Source organism: Canis lupus, chromosome 3 (assembly GCF_003254725.2).
Source record: "Canis lupus dingo isolate Sandy chromosome 3, ASM325472v2, whole genome shotgun sequence".
NCBI classification, from domain to species: Eukaryota; Metazoa; Chordata; class Mammalia; order Carnivora; family Canidae; genus Canis; species Canis lupus.
The window spans coordinates 19,053,040-19,075,190 of NC_064245.1; the positions used below are offsets into that span (position 1 = coordinate 19,053,040).

At 35.3% G+C, this 22,151-nt stretch overlaps 1 long non-coding RNA gene across 1 annotated transcript in view; it reads left to right on the plus strand.

Moving 5' to 3' along the window:
* The first annotated feature begins 4,221 nt into the window (after positions 1-4,221).
* Positions 4,222-22,151, plus strand: part of LOC125754838 (uncharacterized) — a 29,968-nt gene continuing 12,038 nt past the window's right edge. Inside the window, exons 1-2 of the long non-coding RNA XR_007409723.1 lie at positions 4,222-5,257; positions 5,618-5,710. This is a non-coding gene — a long non-coding RNA (uncharacterized LOC125754838). The remainder of the gene's footprint in view (positions 5,258-5,617; positions 5,711-22,151) is intronic.

A 22,151-nucleotide genomic window follows, 5' to 3' on the forward strand; every position in this document is an offset into this window, starting at 1 on the left:
TCTCTTTATCTTTGGAATTTGCAAGCTTCACTATTAAATGTCGAGGTGTTGAACGGTTTTTATTGATTTTAGGGGGGGAATCTCTCTATTTCCTGGATCTGAATGCCTGTTTCCCTTCCCAGATTAGGAAAGTTTTCAGCTAGAATTTGTTCAAATACATATTCTGGCCCTCTGTCCCTTTCGGCGCCCTCGGGAACCCCAATTAAACGTAGGTTTTTCTTTCTCAGGCTATTGTTTATTTCCCTTAATCTATCTTCATGGTCTTTTAATTGTTTGTCTCTTTTTTCCTCAGTTTCCCTCTTTGCTATCAACTTGTCTTCTATGTCACTCACTCGTTCTTCCACCTCGTTAACCCTCGTCGTTAGGACTTCTAGTTTGGATTGCATCTCATTCAATTGATTTTTAATTTCTGCCTGATTAGCTCTAAATTCTGCAGTCATGAAGTCTCTTGAGTCCTTTATGCTTTTTTCTAGAGCCACCAGTAGCTGTAGAATACTGCTTCTGAATTGGCTTTCTGACATTGAATTGTAATCCAGATTTTGTAACTCTGTGGGAGAGAGGACTGTTTCTGATTTTTTCTTTTGAGGTGAGGTTTTCCTTCTAGTCATTTTGCTCAGTGCAGAGTGGCCAAAAGCAAGTTGTATTGGGAAAAAGAGAAAAAGAGAGGAGAGAAAGAAGGATAGAAAAGAGAAAGAGAAAAAAAGGGAAGAAGAAAAAAAAAACGAAAAAAAAAAAAAGAAGAAAAGAGAAAGAAAAAGAAAGGAGAAAAAAAGGGGGTGGGGGAAGGAAGCAAATCAAAAAGCAAAGCAAAACAAACAAACAACAAACAAACAAAAAAAGAAATAAGAACCACGGGGGAGTATCTTCTGATTCTGTGTACTTTAAGTCCCTTGGCTTCCCCTGGAAGTTGTCAGTCAGTCTAGTTGGTCTTTTGGAGGAGGGGCCTGCTGTGCTGATTTTCAGGTGTTAGCAGTTGGGGGAGCTGCTGTGCCCCTGCCTGGTGCAGGGCTCAGTGGGGGGTGTTTACCCCGTGAGGCCCCAGGAGCAACAGCCCCAGTGGCGGGGCCGCTCTGGAAACCTGGATTCAGCCCCCGCAGGAACTCCGGAGCTCTCCGTCTGCAGGGCCTGGAGGCTCTGGGGCGGGGCCGCTGATCTGCTCAGCTGGGGCAGGAGCGTCCTTGGTGTCCTGGGCCCTCCCGGCCTCTGCCTGTCCCGGGGGAGGCGGGATCCTGGGCTGTGTCCCGGCGCCCTGTGCTCCGGAGCCTGCGCTGTTGGATTCGCGCTCCCGCCCCGCAGCCCCCTCCGCGGAGCCGCCCCTGAGCCCCCCCGAGCTGCTCCCGCCCCACAGGCCCCTCCGCGGAGCCGCCCCCGCCCCCCGAGCTGCTCCGGGTCCCGCTGTGCGCGCTGCAGCCCTTAGGGAGCTCGGCGCACTCTCCTGGCGCGCAGTTGCTCTGTTACTGTCCCGGGAGCCCGAGGGCATCCCCGCCCTCCTGGGTCCTGCTCCACCTCCCTGGAGCCCCTTTCCGCCCGGGAAGGTCGGTGCAGCTCCTGCGTCTCCGGGACGGGGCTCTCCTGTCCTGGGGACACTCGCCCCGGCCTCAGCCCGGCTCCTCGCGGGGCCCTCCCCCTTGGAGGCCTTTGTTCCTTTACTTCTTTTTCCCCGTCTTCCTACCTGATAGAAGCGCGAACTCTTCTCACTGTAGCATTCCAGCTGGTCTCTCTTTAAATCTCAGGCCGAATTCATAGATTTTCAGGATAATTTGAAGGTTTTCTAGGTAATTTGGTGGAGACAGGTGATTTGGAGACCCTACTCTTCCGCCGTCTTGCTCCTCTCTCCTGATTCTAGATTCTGATGAATAGTCAAACTTATTCACAATATGATTCATCATTAAAACTATAAGGTACAAACTATATCTCTGGTCAGATCATGTCTACTGAAAACCATAATCAGAGATAAGGGGATAGTTTTACAAGCTGTTTTACAATTTAAGCCTTCTTATTTGCTGTAGTATTAGTATTTCTGTCACAAGCCTTTTATAGAGATCTCATTTAATGAAGTTTCAAAATGTCTTTCATAGGAATGATTAAATCAAGTTTGATTTTGTAATGATGTACAGTCAATTAAATCTGTTGACTCACTTTATGAATCTGTGTCATTCAGTAATCTGTCTCTGTATGAAGTTTGGAAACCATAGTTTTAGACAAAGCTTTTACTTTATTTTGATTTGAGGAAATATGACCTTCTCTGGAAATACATAATTTTCAAAAGTACAAATATGGAAATGCTTTATTCCAATTTTCTGGAAGGAATAATGATTTTTTAGAGCATTTTTTTTAAGTAGATGATAATGAATGTAAATCATTCTACAAAACAATGTGAGCTTATTTTCACATTTGTTTGGGATTAAACTGCATCCATAAACTGCTTCCACATGTATGCTAATTAACTCTGCAACAGAACCAACCCTACTTTGAGGATTATAGACAAAAGCTTTATGAAATCCTACCTTTTCAGTTCAACATTTATCACCATATTTCTGGTTATTAGGGCTCAGTTATGAGTAAGTCTATTTTGGAGTCTCTTTTGGCTCAGGACATTGGTAATAGGACGTGAAATCTTTCCCTTGGAGATGAAAAGATTGAACTCAAACCAGCTTGATGTAGATTTACAGTTATTACTATTTGATAGCTGTCAGTAGTGAATTAAAAATTAGTTAGTGGTTTTCTAGCAAATACTAAGATCAAAAAAAAAGTTCCCTTTATGTCAGCATTAAATGGTGTTATTGTTAAGAGCTGCAGGAGGCCAGAATTTGAGTAGGTATTTAACAACATACACACCTCTAGGACTAGTAGTAATTTTAGATGATATACTAGAAATATTACTTTGATAACTCCAGGATGCCTAAGCCCTATTTGGAAGGGCTTGTTTATATTGCTTCTTATTTGTAACTGTGGAACCACAGAGTAAAATGAAAAGGAACAACTGATTTTTGTGAGTGTGTTTGTTGTATTTGTGTGTGTGAGAGAAAGATCATGTTTTAAATCTGGGCGCTATTATCGCAAATTGGCAGAGAAATAGCTTTTATTTATCATAAGACTCTTCTTTATTTACTCATTGTGTTAGTGCTTTGTTTCATTTTGCTTTGGACAAAATATGTTAATAAAAATTTTAAGCATTTTAAGAATACCTAGTTCTACTTGGATTGAAATGTAGGTCAAATCCTTCAAGATAGCAGTATAATTCATAGTTTTCATCATATTTGTGTAATTGTTCCAGTGATTCAGGTAATGATTATGAGAAAAGAATGCTAGTGATAAAACTAACCTATAGCTTTTAAGTTTTTCAGACTAAAACAGTATCCCAGAGTTCCCATCGTTGTTTTATTCTTTCATTCTTCTTTCATTCGTACATTCTTTTGACAAGATGTTACTGAATACCAACGCTGTACAGATACCATACGAGCTACTAGTTATACACAGCCATGAGTAAATGAAGGCAATATGGTATTTTATTTCACAGAGCTTTCAGCATAGTATGAGGCTGTGTTTACAATGAAAAATGGTGAAAAATTTTGATAAAGATACTAAAAGGATCTATGAGAGAATTAAGAGGAATTTACCTAGTTTGGGGGCTAGGCAAGGCATCTAGCATTTGCACTGTTGAACTTGATTGCCTCCTATTTTATTAATAACACTTATTTGGCTTCACAGATACTTAGTAATTAGGAAGAATGTTTTGTCCTCAAATGTGTGCACACATAATGGCTCTGGGGTATTTCTTTCCGTAGTGTTTTGGCCACTGGCTCCCACTGTAAATGAATCAGAAAATACTGGAGAAATGGAAGAACTGAAAGGGAAAAGTTGTATACAGTAACCAGATCTTTGTGTTGCCCTCTCCCCTTTAAAAATCCTCCACATACACACTGATTAGCTTGCCTGTATTTATTAGAGACATGGAGATGTTATTACATAATCCTAAAGTTACTTGGGAATAATTTAAAAATCAAATCTAATTTCCAAATGCAAGCTTCAGACTTTTTGTTAAGCTTTGCTAAGTTGATGTAAATGGAATTATTGGGTTAATACTGGCCCAGTGAATATTTTGTTCTAATACACAATTCTATATTTTTTTTCTTCGTCTATAGAAATACTGTTTGTGCATGAAAATACTACATTGTGTCAATGACACATTTTGATGGTAAGAAATAAGTAGGAATAACTTAAAATGAATCTTTCTTATTTCATCTCAAATATTTTTATATTTTAGGCAAATTTTCACTTTTGGTGTGAAAAGAATCTTCCAAATTATTGCCCATCTCTCTGTTGTACCAGAGTGTGAAATGAATAAATATCAATTATATTGTTGTGTATAAGGAATATTTTGGATTGAGATAAAGGGAGGAGTGTTGAGACAAATTTCAGTCCCTGTGAGTTTCTCCACTTTATAAAATTAAACACACCTATACAACTAAAACAGTGAAGAAAAAAAAAATCGGGGTCATAATTGCTATCATCCACCCCAGAAAGAAAAGACATTTATCTTATCAGACCATAAGGATCCACTGAAATAGGTCTGAAAGGGTCTGAAGCTGCTGACAAAACCACAACACTGGGCCCAATTAACAATACCCATTTTTAATTAACAGTTGCTGACTCTTTGCCATTGAAATATTCACGCTCTAGGTGTGAAATGGCAACCCCCATTTGTCATATCTGTCAAAATTAATTTTGAAATCCCATGGTCTTCCTTCCACAGGATAAAAGTGAATAACTAGAGCATACTTCCTACCTGCCAGAAGTTCAGTTCCGGGACAAAGACTAGGAAAATAGAACCTAGAAAACTGCTTAGGTCAGCTCTCCTAGTACAACTCATAGAAATTATTTTCAAAAAAAAATTATTTTCATTGCGTCCCTGATGCTGCAAACTATGCCGATATTTATTCCATACTTTGGGAGAGATTATGAAGAGCACTTTAACAGTTCCTATTCTTAATTCTTTCTTAAATTTTTTAAATTCAAATGTGTTAAGCACCTCATATGTGTTAGACTCTAACCTAGGCACATCTTTTAATTGTGAAGTCACAAACATGAACAGGACAATATTCAGGAAAAACTGCCAAGTTTCTTCATATGTAACTATTGGGAATTAGAGTATGATCTCTTTACAAAGATGTGAAAGTGTACCACTGTTGTTGATAGCATGGCTGGGAAGGAAGTTTAAAAAGGTTAAAGAGCACACCAAGCTGTTAACACCAGGGTAAGACTTTCATGTATAAAATAGGATCTTTTTTTTAAATTTTTTTTTTTATTTTTATTTATTTATGATAGTCACAGAGAGAGAGAGAGGCGCAGAGACACAGGCAGAGGGAGAAGCAGGCTCCATGCACCGGGAGCCCGATGTGGGATTCGATCCCGGGTCTCCAGGATCGCGCCCTGGGCCAAAGGCAGGCACCAAACCGCTGCGCCACCCAGGGATCCCTAAAATAGGATCTTTTATACATGAAAAGTCTGGTTGGGTTCAGCAATGATAATAGAGTCATTTTGTGTATTTACTTAGCGTTTAATATAATTTTTTGGAAATAACACATGTCCAACTTTTCTCATTTGATTCTCCCAGTGATCTTATGAAGTAGATAGTATTATCTACGTTACAAGAATGAAAAAAATTAATTTCAAATACCCAGTTGACCATCCTAAAGTTACGGAGTTGGTAAGTATCAGAGCTAGTACTAGAATGATCATCGACACATTAGTTCATGAATTCATTTATGGAGTGATCACTGTATGCTCTGAGGTATTGGAGATTGAAAATACAGAAGTGAGTAAAGCAAATGCCCTGACCTCAAACCATTTACTTCTGGCAGAGGTGGAAGTTATGTTACAAGAAATTATGATAAAGATGTAAAAGTACATTACACACATCTTAACTTGTACCAAGGGAACACAGATAAAAGAATGAGTGCTAAATCCCTTTTGTGGAGATACAATGTTCCAAAAGAATTAATGACATTTTCTGATCCATTTCATGATTTTCCCCCCGAGAAACTTCCACCTTTGTCTATCCTATGTAAAACACGGGTATCATTAGAAGAAAAAAGGATCTAAAAACATGGCATTGTTCTAGTGTTCCAGAAGCTTATATTCTAATTAAGGAACAAAATGTCACCCTTGAAGCAGTAGAATAGCTGTGGAGTTGTTAAGTCTGTAATCATTGCCTAGATCTCTAGCTAAACAAAAGGGAGAATGAAGTGATGGAGAAGCCATCTCATTCCCGACCACTAGGGACTTGACTATTACTAAAGGGAGAATTAAGTTGAATGTGTCAAGGGTAAAAGCAAATTGAAGGGTATTAAATCCAACAGAAGGTACCTGTAAATTTGTTTAAAACATTGTACTATGATTCAGGTGGGCAGGAAGATGAACAAGACAAAATCCTTGCAAGATTTAATTGAGATTAGATCTGTTGTTATCCAAATTTCTGACACAAAAGCACAGATAGAAACACTATTCAGAAATTTAAGGCTTGATAAAGAAGGCATATATTAATAATTAATTTAACAATAACTCTTTACAATAACTCTTTTCCCTCATTTTACATGTTGATAAGATGTTAGTAAATACAGTAGGCAAAAGGAGAAAAAAATCACATGCATAATTTCCCACTGTTAATTGGATACACAGACTTTAGTTGGATTATATTATTTTTTAACACAAATATTTTCATATTGCAATCCATTAATATCATCTGGGGCTTTATTTTTAATGGTTACCTATCTATTATATCTGTGTACTGGATATTATATAATCATTCAGTTCTTTTAAGGCTAGAGGGCACACAAGCTGTTGATACCAGGTAAGACTTGTTGCTGAGGTGGAAAGTACTTCTAAATTTTACTATGTAATTAAAAGTATTCCTATGGCTATATTTTTCATACTTTCATGACTGTTTCTTTATGGTAGATTTTTGGAAATACAACTACAAGATCAATAAGTAATAAATATTTAACATTTTGGTATATATAGTCAGTTCTCATTTTTAAAAGTCCTGACTTGTATTCACTTCGGTATTGTGAGATCTTATTTTCTCCAAATGCTGAGCCTCATTAAATATCTTTTCTAGATTGAAAAAAAAATTCATTGTTGTAAATCACATCTATTAATTATTGGTGTTGTGGAATGTTTTCCCTTTGTATTTCTTCTTTTATTTTTGGTGTTCCTCCTTTGTTCAGGTAATTATTGGTGACTTTTTCTTGATTTGTGAGAAATACGTACATAGTAATTCTGTTGATTCTTTGCCCTTAGATTCCATCACAATTATGATGGGGCTTTTTACTTTGTATTTTTGTACAGTGAAATCCAGCAGTCTTTTCCTTCATACTTTCTACTTAGGTGGTGTCATATATGAAATTTTCTTTATTCCAAATTACTTAACTATCATCTCTATTTATTCTTGTGTTTTTAGCTTAGATCTTTAATTCACCTAGAATTTTGATGTATGGTGAGACATGGGAATTCATGTCTATTTTTCCTAATGGTTAACAATTTTTCAAATGCTACTGAGTTCTTTCTCTAGTGATTTGGTGTATACTTATTATATGTTTAGTTATTGAATAACTTTATCTTTTCCTTATCTTTATTGATCTGTTTCTGCTTTACTTTTTTATTGTTTTTAATTTTTACATAAGCATTGTTACTTCTTAAATATCACATAGCTCTTCTCTCATATATATCCTCTAAAAAATCCTTTCATCAATCATGTCAGATATGAAAAAACAAAGTTACTAATTTTTTGTAATTGCATTAAATTCATAAATTAATTTGGAAAGACTTGGGATCTTCATGCTATCTTTTTAATCTAAGTATAGTTTCTCTTGTTATTCAGAGTTTTTTTTCCCTGAATTTCTTGAGAAATTGACAACTATTGGTCTTAGAAAAACTTAAATTATAGAAATCCTAGAATACTAGAATGCTACTAGGCAGGACTCCAAAAACTGTTACACTACCCCTGAATGAATTACACAAAGGATAATTCATATTAATAATTTTTCATAGATGAACAAAAAAATGTCTGTTAGGATATTGCCAAGTTAAATACTGTATAGAGACATGTGTATGGTAATCAAATGACTTTTATCACTTGCAATTATTATCAATCATTTTTTTCCTAAATAAAATTTGATGAAAATATGCTGTGATTTTTTAAATTAAAATAAAATCAATTAGAAAAATGAAATCCTGGAAATAAAGCAACATTTGATGCACAGACAAAATACCTCAAAATATCAAGATAATGAACTTAAATGTCTGAAATAGATGTGTGTGTGTGGGTGAATCATGAACCCCTGGTCACCATCTGAGCTTAGCTCTAGTGTCAAGGAATGTAACCAAATGAGGTGTTTATTATGCCATATAAAATTTGAGATGCAAATAAATATTTGGGGATCTGGAATGAAAAACAGGCTAGGAATGTAATTGAATTGAGAAATGTTTCCAGATATATCCCAAGGAACACTGAATATGTTCTAAGTGCTGGTGTCGGAAAATTTGTCTATTGATCTATGCTATACGGAGAAAACTCATGGAAGTTAAAATAATAGAATTTTATAATTTTTTCTGTATAAGTTTCTAACAACAATAATTTGTAGTATATGAAGATGTGACTTTATTATTATTTTTTATCTTTATTTTTATTTTAAACATTTTATTTATTCATTCATGAGAAACACACACACACAGAGAGAGAGAGAGAGAGAGAGGTAGAGACCTAGGTAGAGGGAGAAGCAGGCTCTATGCAGGGAGCCTGATGTGGGACTCAATCCTGGGTCCCCAGGATCATGCCCTGGGCCAAAGGCAGATGCTCAGGTGCTGAGCCACCCAGGCGTCCCAAGATGTGACTTTAAATTTTTGAGTTGTTTCTCTTTGATAGAGATTTTTCTGAGCCATATCAAATTCATACTTTTGAATGGCAAAAGATCTGCATAAGCAATGCAAAAGAGTAAATTAAAAAGTTAAGTCCAAGGAATGTAAAGAAGCAATATAGTGTAACCTATACAAAAATAAAGCAAGTAATAGGAATTGCCTTTGAGAGGGCCCAGATATTAGACTTAGCAGACCACAAAGCAAATAGTATAAATGGCTTAAAAAAATAGAAAAGAAATTATGTTTAAAGAATTAAAGATATGTTGACTGTATCTCCTGAAATAGAGAATTTTCATAAATGATAGAAATTATTTTTTAAAAGTGTAAGTTCAGAGTTGAACCATAGAATAATTGAAATGAAAAAAATCACTAAAGGGATTCAACAGTATTGAGCTGGCAGAAGAAAGGGTCAGTAAACTTAAAGACTGATCTATACAAATTAAGGAATATGAAGACAGGGAAAATAGGAATGAAGGAAAATGAGTAGTCTCAGAGAAATGTGGGACACTAGTAATTGAGAGTGTCATAAATAATGAGAGTGCCAGAAGAGAAGAGAAAGAAAAAAGGAGCAATTAGTCAATCAATATTTGAAGACATAATGGCTAAAACTTGACAAGTTGGTTGAGAAACATTCACAACATCCAGAAAGCTCCATGAACTCCAAATAGTATAAATAAAAAGAGATCAACACACAGGCACATTATAGTCAAAATATTGATCAACAAGGACAGAGAGAAACTCTTGGAAGCAATGAGAAATATTTCCACATACAAGGGAATACCAATAAGATTAACAGTTAATTTATCATTAGAAATAATGGAAGCAAAAGGCAGTGAAGGGACGTGTTCAAAGTGTTGAAGAGAAAACAAAAACTGAACTAAGAATTATATATGCATAAAATTATTTTCAAAAATGAGGGTAAAATTAAGACATTTCCAGACTAACAAAACCTTAGAGAATTTGTTGTTAGCAGATCCACTCTATAGGAAACACTAAAAACAAAAAAAAACAAAAAAAAAAAACTTCAGCCTGAATGCAAATGACATCAGAGAATAATTTAAAATCACATGAAAAAACAAGCACCACTTAATGTAATTATGTAGGCAATTATGTAAGTATAATTGTATATATTTTTCTTTTTTCTCTATTGATTTAAAAATTAATTGCATAAAATGTGTGTGTGTATATATGTGTGTGTGTGTATATATATATATATATATATACACCATTATTAAGTAATATATATGTGTACTTTATTGTTGAGCCTATAGTGCATAGGAATGCATTCAACAATAATAGAACAAATGGGTGGAAACAAATCTGTAGTGAGGTAAGGAAAAAACCCTACATGATAATTTGAATTCACAGGAACCATGAAGAGAAACAGAAATGGGTAGCTTGTGTGATAATTTCTTTTCAGCCTGACAAACTTTCTTTAGTATTATCCTTTATTATACCTTTTGTGTGTTTTACAGACAATATAGTCTCTCAGCTTTTGTTAGAAAACGTCTTCCTTTTGTCTTTTTTCAAATGAGACTTTTGCTAGGTATAGAAGTCTGTTTTGACATCCATTTCTTTTTCTATCATCACTTTAAAGATGACATTCCATTAACATGTGGCTTGCATTTTTTCTGATGAGATCTCAGTCATCCTTTGTTGTTCTCCTTTGTGTAAAGAGTTTTCTCAGTCTGTTTTTAAGAATTTTAAAAAATTTTGGTCTTTGGTAATTTGATTATAATGAAATATAGTTTTATTTGTGCTTGTCTTACATGAGTTCATTGAGCATCTTAAGTAGCTATTTGTTTAAAAAATTTTAAAGATTTTATTTATTCATTAGAGATACAGAGATGGAGAGAGACAGAGACACAGGTAGAGGGAGAAGCAGGCTGTGGGACTCGATCCCAGGACCCTGAGATCACGACCTCAGCCAAAGACAGACACTCAATCACTGAACCACCCAGGTGACCCTGTTTAAAAATTTTAAACTAAGTCCTTAATTTTAATTCCAGTATTGTTAACATGCAGTGTTATATTAGTTTCAGGTGTACAACATAGTGATTTGATAGTTTTATACATTACTCAGTGCTGCTCATGATACATATACTCTTAATCCCATCACTTACTTCACCCATCCCACCTCCCCTCTGGTAACCGTCAATTTGTTCTCTAAACTTAAGAGTTGGTTTCTAAGAAACAAAACAAAAGATACAGAGAGAGAGAGAGAGAGACAAACCATGCAAACCTTTCATGGTTTGTTTCTTTCTCCGTATCTTTTGTTTCTTAAATTACACATATCAGTGAGATCATATGGTATTTGTCTTTCTCTGACTTATTTTAACATAGGGAATATGATCTCTAGCTTCATCCATGTCTATGTAAATGGCATGATTTCATTCTTTCATATGGATGAATAATAATCCATGTACCACTTCTTTGTCCATTCATGTATAGATGGACATTTGAGCTGCTTCCCTAATTTGAGTTTTGTAAATGATGTTGCAATAAACATTGGAGTACACATATCCTTTTGAATTAGTCTTTTTGTATTTTAGGGATAAATACCAGTAGCATGATTACTGAATTTTAGGGTTCTATTTTTAATTTTGGGGGGAACCTTCATACTGTTTTCCACAGTGGCTAGACCATTTTGCATTCCCATCAGTAGTAGCTGAGGATTCCTTTTTTCCCACATCCTTGTCAACACTTGCTATTTCCTGTGTGGTTGACTTTAGCCATTCTGACAGGTACGAAGCGCTATCTCATTGTAGTTTTTAAAAAATTTTTAATTTCCAGTAGTTAGCATACAATATAATACTAATTTCAGGTATTTTCATCTTTCTCTATTAAGTGTTATTTTCTTTGATTTCTTGGTTGACCCATTCACTACTTAGTAGCATGTTATTTAACGTCCATGTATTTGTGGTCCTTACAGATTTTTTTCCTATAGTTGATTCCTTGTTTCATAGTGTTGTGTAAGAAAAGATACGTGGCATGACTTTAGTCTTTCTGAATTTGGTAAGACTTGTTTTGTAGCCTAATATGTGATCTATTCTGGAGAATATTACATGTGCATGGAAAAGAACGGCTATTCTGCTGTATTAGGATAGAATGTTCTGAATGTATCTGTTAAATCCATCTGGTCCAGTGTATCATTCAAAGCCACTATTTCTTTGTTGATTTTTTGTTTGAATGATCTGTCCATTGATGTGAATAGAGTATTAAAGTCCACTACTATTAATGTTTTATTATTGATTAGTTTCTGGTTGTTATTAACTGTTTTATATATTTGGGTGCTCCCATGTTCAGTGCATAAATATTTACAATTGTTAAATATTATTGTTGTATTTTCCCTTGTGTTACTATATAGTGTCCCTTTGAGTCTGTTGTTACAGTCTTTGTTTTAAAGTCTATTTTGTTCAAAACAAATATTGCTACCCTGGCTTTATTTTGACCTCCATTTACATGGTAACTGTTTCACTATCCCCTTTTTCTCAATCCACTAGTATCTATAGGTCTGAAATGAGTCTCTTGTAGGGAATATATAGAGGGGTCTTTTTTCTTTATCTACTCTGTTACTCTGTATTAGTGATCAGAGCATTGAGTCCATTTACGTTCCAAGTAATTAGTGATAGATATGTATTTTTTGCCATTTTGTTCCTTCCTTTGTGGTATTTTTGTGGCTTTTCTCTTATCCTTCTGCTCTCTCATAGTTTGCTGGCTTTCTTTAGTGATATACTTGGATTCCTTTCTTTGTATTCTTTGCAATATCTATTACTGTTGTTTGATTTGTGGTTACCAGTAAGTTTGTGTATAATGTCTCTTGCATATAGCAGTCTATATTAAGTTGATGGTTGCTCAAGTTTGAACTCATCTTTTTTTTTACTCTTCTCCTCTGTCCCCCACCCCACATTTTAAGTATATAATGTCATATTTTACATCCCTTTATTTTGTGGATCCATTGACTGATTTTCTGATACACTGTTTTTACTGATTTTGTGATTCCTGCTTTTCATACTCTCAGTTAGGATCTTTCCTTTCCACTCAATTTGTCCTGGTTAATATTTCTTGTAGGGCTTCTTTAGTGGTCATGAATTCCTTTAGTTTTTGTTTGAGAGACTCTTTTCTCTCCTTCTATTCTGAATAATATCCTGACTAGCTAGAGTATTTTTGGCTGCATATTTTTTCCCTTTCAGCGCTTTGAATAGATCATGACCCTCCCTTCTGGCCTGCAAAGTTTATCCTGAAAAATTAACTGATAGCTTTGTGTGTTTGTTTTTTTTTTTTATAACTGTCTTCTTTTTCTTGCTGCTTTTAAATTTTTTTCTTTATCACTACTTTTTGCCATTTTATTTACTATGCATTTGGTGTAATCAACCATAGGTTGATTTTGTTGGGGTTCTCTGTGCCTCCTGGATTTGGATTTCTGTTTCTTTCCGCAGATTAGACAAGTTTTCAGCTATTGGTGTGTCAAATAAATTTTCTGCTCCCTTTTCTCTCTTCTTCTACTGAGATCCCTTCAATATTAATGTTATTATATTTGATGGAGTCACTGAGTTCCCTAAATCTCTTCTCAATATTTTTACTCTGTCTTCCAGATTATTAATTCATTCCTCTACTTCCTCTGGCCTACTGTTTCTTCCATCTGAAGTATTTTTAATTTTATTTATTGTGTTCTTCATCTCGATTGGTTCTTTTTCATCTCTTTATTAAGGGTCTCACTGATGTTCTTCACTCTTTTCTCGAGTCCATTGAGTACCTCTAAGATTATTACTTTAAATTCTCTATGAGGTGTATTTCTTTTAACTTTTTTTGCTTAAGTCTCTTGCTGTTTTTGTTCTTTCATTTGTGATGGATATCTGTCTCTTCATTTTTGTGTATCTCTCTGTGTCTGTTTTTGTGTATTAGGAAAGTCAGCTATGTCTTCTGCTCTTAAAGGTAATGTCCTTATGAAGAAGAGGTCCTGTAATGCCCTGTAGTGTTTACTGTTCCCTAGGACCTGGCACTTCAGGGAATGTTTCCTATGTTTGTTGCCTTGCACTGCTATTGTGTCCTGGCTGCTTTTTCCTTCAGCCCAGTTGTATACAGAGGATCCCTTTATCTGTTTGGGCTCTGTTTGTTCCAGGTTGGTATGAGGTGTGTTTTAACAAGGTGTGTGCTAGTCTGCTTGCAAAATGAAACTTGCTGCCACACTGAGGCCCCTCAAAACACACGGGTTAGAAATGTGGTATTGGTGAGGTTTGTGCCAATCTGCTGGGGAAGGCATCCTGCATCACCAGGACTGAGGAAAATATGACCTGGAAGGTTGGGTTCACTGAATCATGAGGAGTTAGGGCTTCGGTAGTAACTGTGGGCTCCCCACAGTTAGCAGGTAGCCATTATTTTTGGTGGGAGATGGGGGAGGGAAGTGGTTCCTGCCAATTCCTTTGTTCCTGGAGGGGTCTCTCTGCCGTCTTTGTCTCTCTGAACTATACCCTGAGATGAGCAAATCATTCTCCCTCCCATATTCCCCTGGCATTTTTTAAAACTGCCATGTTGTATCTACATGAACCAAGCCTACTGATTTTTTAAATTCTAGGCTTTAAGTCCTGCTCGTTGTAAGAATTTACAAAATTTGGCTCTCACATTCAGAGTGAAATATTATGGGGATTTGTCTTCCCCATGCAGGTTCTGTTTCTAACCCTTTTCCACACTGCAAGCTCACTTTTGACCAAGGTTGACCGTAGTCTGTGTCACTGCCAGACTGTGTTTCCATCCTTCTACCTTCTTTGATGTAGCCTCTTCAATGTTGTAATTATGAAGTTTGTTTTGCCAGTCTTTGGGTCATTTTAAGGGTTATTTATACCGATGTGAGTGTTATCTAGTTGTATTTGTGGGACAAGGCAACCTTAGGGTCCTCCTACTCCTGTATCTTTGCAACATTTTGTTTTTTCATTTTAAAAATTATTTCACTACTTCTTTTGGGTCTTTGGTTATCCAGGAGCTTTTTTTTTGTCCTACATGTCCTTTATGAACTGTTCTTAGAATTTTTAGGTGTTTTTTTCTGTGTTTCAATTAGGTAATTTCTATCGATCTGCTTTAAAATTCATTGACCTTCCTTCTACTATATATATTCAATTGGAAATTAAGCTCCATATCCAATAAATACTTAATTTCAGGTCTTAAAAAAAATTTCCCTTCTAGAATATCAACTTGATTCTTAGAGATTCCATTTTTCTATGGAGATAGATTTTTCTCTATCTTATCGGTCTTCTAATTTCTTTAACTTATTTATGATGGCAGTTTTAAAGCCTGTGTTCTACTAACTCCAATGTGTAATTTATTTGTGGATCTGTTTCTACAGGTTTATTTTTCTCTTTCATTTTTTGTCATTTTTGCATAGTTTGCATTTTTGCATATTTACATATGGATTACTGCATATTTAAATGAACCAAAGACTTTGGTGCGAGAATTCTTTTCCTCTGAGAGGGCACAACCCTTTCTCTGTCAGGCAGCTAAGGTAGAGTTGATTATTTTGATCCAAATAGGAATTCAGGTGGGTTGTGTCTGGGTTGCAGCTCGAGTTTCCGTTTTACCTTCAGTTTCAAAAGTCTTCAGAGTGAGATCTATCCTGAATGATTACAGGTACTTTTCAGGGAAAATTTGGGATTGAAGCACTGCAATATGTATTTTTCCCTCTGATTTATAAACCAGCCCATAGCATCCAATGGTGCCATACTCTAAACCAAATTTTTTGGGCGAAGCATCAGTTGGCCAGAAGAATCAGCACTGAGTGTGGGGATATAGTAGATTCCAATCCTTTGCACAAGCTCATGCTATCTTAAAAACTCTGCTGCCTGGACATCTGGGTGTCTCAGCAGTTGAGCATCTGCCTTTGGCTTAAGGTATGATCCCTGGGTCCTGGGATTGAATCCGGCCTCAGGCTTCTGGAGGCTGCTTCTCCCTCTGCCTATGTCTCTGCCTCTCTCTGTGTGTCTCTCTTGAATAAATAAATAAAATCTTAAAAAACAAACAAACCTCTGCTGCCTTTCTTGCTAGTCCATCAAAGTTCTTTTTCTCATGACTGACCCATTTCTTGCCCATTTATTCTCAGAAATGGCTAATGCTCACAGAGAGGGAAATGATACTAATATTGGCTTCAAAAAGTCTTTTTCTCTCTAGAAAGGAAGCTAGTTATTTTAGACTTCTTTTTTCTACATTATCCCCATAAGTCTTAAGTATATTTATACATATATATCTAAATATATAAGTATGTGTATGTGTGTGTGTATGCTCTTTTTAAAACTTGTCCTAGCAGTTACAGTGGTAATTATCACTTGTACTTTCTAAATAGATGTAGAACATCCTAGTATACTACTGATGTTTATTTAATGTCTTAAAAAATAATTGATATACTGTTATTTTCATTTATTACTAGAAGAGTTTGTTTACAATTGATGGGTAGTATCCTCAGTAGTCAGTAGAGTGTCATGTATAACAATAGCTATTGTTGGTGGAGTTCTTACCATCAGGCAGGTAATGTTCTACACCTTTATTTAGATTTATATCTAAATCTAAATGCATATCTTACCTAATGTAATCCCCACAGCTGTCCTACAGACTAGGTACTATTATTAATCCTATTATACACATGGGAAAACTGTATGACAGGGAGTTAAGGTGTATCTCAAGGTCATGTATCTTGTAAATATTTAGAATCAGGATTCAAATTCAAGCTTCCCCAGAGCCCCAGGCCTTAGTTACTATTACTGTATTGTGGTACTGAGTGAACATTCAACATTTTTTTACAGGATTATCCTTCACTCCTCTTGTCTCTTTATACTCTAAAATTATTTGTGTTATATAATTAGAAGATTATATAATTCTGCTTCATACTTCACTTTTTCAATATCTCTTTAGTCTGCCAGGAATTACTTGTATTTCTTATTTACAGAATAAACATTTATCTTTCCTTTAGAATTCAGCTCAGCTACCACTACTTTCAGAAACTTCTGCCACTCTGAATTACTCTCTTCATCTACTCTTTTTAAACCATATGCATACACCTAACTTAGCATTTAACATATTATATATAATGTGTTTATATATGTGTATCTTATCCATTCATCCATAATAAGATTCTTGATAGTAGGAATTGGGGCTTAACTGTATCTTTCTATATATGCCTAAGGACTCATTGTGTAGTAATTACTGAATTTGCATTTACCAAATTGATTTCAATATCTGTTTCTAAAATAGATTTTCAATAAGAATTTCAGAGGTTAAAAGTCTCTGCAGTGTATTGCACTTATCTTGCTACAAAAGTTAAAGCTTAATAATAAAGCTCAAAATAAATGTTGTCATACATTTTGGAAGATCTCCTTGGCTAAAGTTAAAATAGCAAGAAATGTGGTTATTTAAAACTATAAAATTATTCACTTTAATTTTTATCTGTTTTTAATAGTTAAAAGCAAAATTCAAGTCTCCTATTTCAAATTAAACTACTATTCACTCTTAACTAATAATACCTTTATGTGCCTGACACTTCAGGTGGAATGATTAAATTATGTACCTGTAGAAAGATCTCAGAAAGCAATGACAGGTATTACAAACCTACTATGTTCCTGGGTACTTAAAAAAAAGTCCTGTATTTAAAATTTAAGACATCAATTTCAATTCATTGTTTTCTTGTAGATGACATTCTTCTCTTCCTTTTGATTCACATATGAGGTGTAAATTTTCATTTCTTTCACTTTGCTTTGCTTTTCATTGAATTTATACCATAGAACATTATGTTGTTCAGCTTTATTAGTAACTTTAAGCAAGAAAGTAGAAGTATAGAACCATTTCTTTTGCTCAAATGGAGGATACTCTGAAAGGGCATTTTCTTTAAAAAGTACAGTCAGCAGAGGGCTGCACATAGAGAGATTAAGGCAGAGCATAAAATCGCTAAATCTACTCTTTCCATTCTTTGCATATAGACTATGTCTTGCTGCATTGAATGGGTGAAATATATTTTCCTCCACTGTTATTTAAAGCTGAAGTCCTCAAACAGAAATTTAGGGTAAGCAACCCCAGATAACTTCTTTAGCTCTCGTAAAGTTGTTTATGCTTGCAGGCCTTTGGATTCTTTTTATGTCCTACTATGGAATGTATTTAGCACCCAGCTCTAAAAACTGCCGAGAGAGCTGGTCCTAAGAAGGAAGAAACAGAAGTTTCTTAGTTCTGACCCTTTGGGGTCTATAATTTGTGATTCAGGGAATGAGTCTTATACCATTTGTTGAAATTACTTTCTACTCTCAATTTTTTTTTTCTAATGCAGGTTTTTTGGTTGTTTTTAGATGTCTAAGAAGGAAGAATATAGCCAGGAGGCATATGAGTGTTATCTTCCTAAAACTGCTAGCTGTGCTTTACTTTATTTATTTATTTATTTATTTATTTATTTATTTATTTATTTATTTATCTATCTATTTAATGGGACAGAAAACAGACATGGAACCATGATTTGACAAGCATTTCCCTGGAAGAAAGTGTCCAGGATAGGAGGAAGCATTTTTCAAATGTCTCAGGCAATATTGTCATTCCTTTTCACAAGAGTGATTATAGTATTTTAGGTTAAGACAATTTATTTCATCTCCTAAAATGAATTATTGCCTCAGTGAGACTGTCTTTTGATTTGGATTTTAACAGGAAAAGATTTGTCTGATGATGCATTTTCCATGCTAGTCAATGTCCTCTCCTCCTCCCTTCAGGAGCCAGGAACACCCATTCTAATCGTTTGAATCGTCAGATTTTGAATCTGAAAATTATCCTCCCTCCCAAATTATGTCTAAATTTCATAATTTCTTCTCCTTACCTGGAGCCTTTATGGATAGAATATGGGCCAAGGTAATTATGTCTTTCTTTTGCAACCAGTCATAACTACCTGTATTCCATGGTGAGCTATTATTCTAAGTACATTAAAAAAAAAAAAAGATAAGATGATAATCCAATTTCTCCTTGCCTCCAACTTAAACCTCTTTATATATGTCCATTATATATAAAGGATAAAGAGAATAAGATGATACAGATATATATGAGAGAGTATGTGCATGCATCCCTGTGTTCATATATTTATACATATATTCATTCATTTAATAAAAAATCACTATTCATTATTTAGTGATAAACTGGGGCTTAAAATATCACCTTATAAGCTATGTGAACATGAGGAGGCTAGTGATCCTCCATGAGATTTTTTTTATATGACAGATTTTATAAAATCTACATTTTATATGTAGATTTATAATAAGGAACATCTGATATAATATATAAAATATATATAAGATATGTTGCACATTATAGGTTCCCCAAAAGTGGTAGTTGTTATTACTTTTATCCTGCTATTCTTACTACTTTCTAGTCATTAGACTAGGTGCTCAGAGACACAGAAGCAAAGAAAACATAACCTCTTTTCTCAAAATCCTCAAAGTCTACTCAGGAAGACTTAAAAGAGCATCAAAAACCAAAATATAGTATACTAAGAGCCATTAAAAATATTAAACAAGTGAACCTTCCTATGAAGTGGAGCAAAACAAGAATGCAGTGGGCAATAGTTGGCAAATAAATTTGTATCTTCACTGACTTAATTGAAAGTAGTTACTAGCCAGGGATTTTGTCTTGATGTTAATTATTTTTAATTTGTTGACAAATTTTTATTGCTTAATTTATTTGTTTCTACTTAGAGTTTATATATTTTGGTAAAGCTAAGCATAGGGAGTTCTTCTGCCTCTGGACTTGAATATCAACAAAGTGGAGGACACCACTGAACTCAGAAGGGTTGTCTTGTCCTGGATTTTGAAAGAAGGCTTGTATCAGCAAATGATCTCTCAGAATACAGAACATGTGTTGGGATGTAAGCATTGGTGTGTACTTTTTATAGGGTGAATGTCGATAAGCTTTGTCCAAATGAGTTTCAGATGTTTCGAGATCATCAGTATTTTCTTATCATCCCACTCATGTTGAGGCTATTTCCTCTGTTTGAAAGCTTTAACATAAGGTTTAATATTAGAGAAGCTGGTTTAAGACACAGTGGTGCAATTAGCAGAGAACTTAGCCTTTGAAGGTATAGGAGTGAAGATGGTCTGCACCACAATAAGCCATAATAACTCTAAAGGTTTTTGGGAACTTGGGTCAACAGCTGGAATTAGGAAGAGGATGCAGCATACATACTTACTTTCTCCATTCCTCTGATGGGTCTGACAAAGCTTACAAATGTATGTTCCTCAGGATATCACCTTTTTATGCCTTTTGCGAGATAATTTTAAGTTAGGTAGGATGAGCCTTTAATTGATACCTAGAGAGGTGAAATCCATTACTGTTTTTTTATTATTAAGTATAAGTAAGAGTAACTGTGCATGGATAGGAAATGAAATACTTAGAGATAGGCATAAAACAAGAAACCTCTGAAAAATACATAGAATTCAAGTAAGGACAAAAAATAGGAATGCCTAGGAATCAAAAATTGAGGAGACAGAAGAAAACAAAATTGAATGTATGAAATAAAAATTAACATCAATATAATCCGTTTAAGAAGCAGACTCAGCTAAAATAGTTTTATTATAGCTCGCTACTTTGGTTTTTTCACTCAGTTTCTAGTTAGGAAAAACCCCACTGCTTTGTTCCTTATTTGCTCGTGATTTTCCATAGCTAGGGAAATGGGGAGAGAAAGAAAAATTGCCCAAGGTGAGGCATCCACGAAGAGCTGAGCCAGGACTTTGACCCAGATATACCTGAGTCTGTTGTACCACCTGTCCCCTCTGAGGTATAGTTGTTGTTGTTGTTTTTACAAAACTGTAGCAAATTAAATGTACAGGTTTAAAATATTTCTTACCCGAATCTTCATACTATAACCTCCTCTATTCTGTCTTGCACTACGCTACATATTCGTCTCACTTTGCTGGTTTCCTCTGATGCTAGAGTTCACTTAAGGTTCAATTTTAGGAAGTTGGGTTTTTAATAAGATTCCTTTAAATGGTTTCCATATTTAGCCAATCTTGCAGTTCTCAATAGTACATGGAAGAGCAAATAGGGAGCTTAAGAAAAAAAAAATTAGCTTCTTTAACTACTAGATGAAACCAAAATTTGGGCTCCCTGACTTCTAAAATTTGGAAGCAGTGTTGGCAATCTAAATTTATCAATAGCCGAACATAGCATTCTTCATAAAGGACTTCTTTATTCTCCTTAGGATAGCAACATTTCTTAAATTTCCAAGAGTGGTCCTTTCCCTCTGTGTTTTCAGCATGACAGCTCGTTTCTGAAGTGCATTAATTTGGGTCCCATGCCACTACTGTGTATTAACTTACACAGTAGTGGCATATATGAAGAAAGATGTCAAATATGGAGGAAGTAATTTCTGACCCCATTTTAAAAAGACAAACATCTAATTTTAATTTTAAAAACCACACAATAGTTGGGAGTTTTTACTGCATGTGTGTAAGACCATTCCCCATTTTTCTCTAATGAATACTGAAACAAAATTATGGATTCATTTTTCTTTAGGTGGTTATTGGATTCTGCAAGGTAGTCAATACTAAGCCCTACAACTCCTGATGGTGTGGAGAGGAAGGAGGGCAGTGGGAGCAAGGAGAGCAGGAAGCGGAAGGATGGCAGGAAACATTTTATGATTTATGCAGTTTTTATGAAAAATGTTCTCTTTGCTTACTGCATAGTGTTACTATTATTATCATTTGGTGGGCCTGAGGCATGGGCCACACACATCATCTGCCTAAAAATAATTCTGCAGCCTGTCTGGGTGTCATTATGGTGTTTGTTTCATAACAACTGCCTATGAATCTCTATTAAAATTCAAGTAGGCTGAGACTTAGAGCCAACAGTGGAGCCCGTATACACTAACAGAGTGCAGTCTGTCCTTGGGAAAGTGCTGGCAGGATCAGAGTAGGGTGTGTAAAAAACTAAGCAAACTGCAAAGAATCTCTGAGAGACAGGATGAGACCATTGAAATGTACTGTGTCCGGCAAGATTTTTGGTATTTAGTTCACTCCCAGAATAAAATGAAATACACCTGCTGAGCTAAATAAGAAGGAAAAGACCTGTTGAGGATGGATGCTGCTGCTTACCTTGCTGACTGATCTATGGGAGTAAACACTAAAATATCAGGGGATTTTTTTTCAGGGACTTTTCTTAAGATTTCTAAAAGCACAAAGGCAAATGGCACAGGGTTTTCCATACATATATTATGAAATTATAGGGTTTAG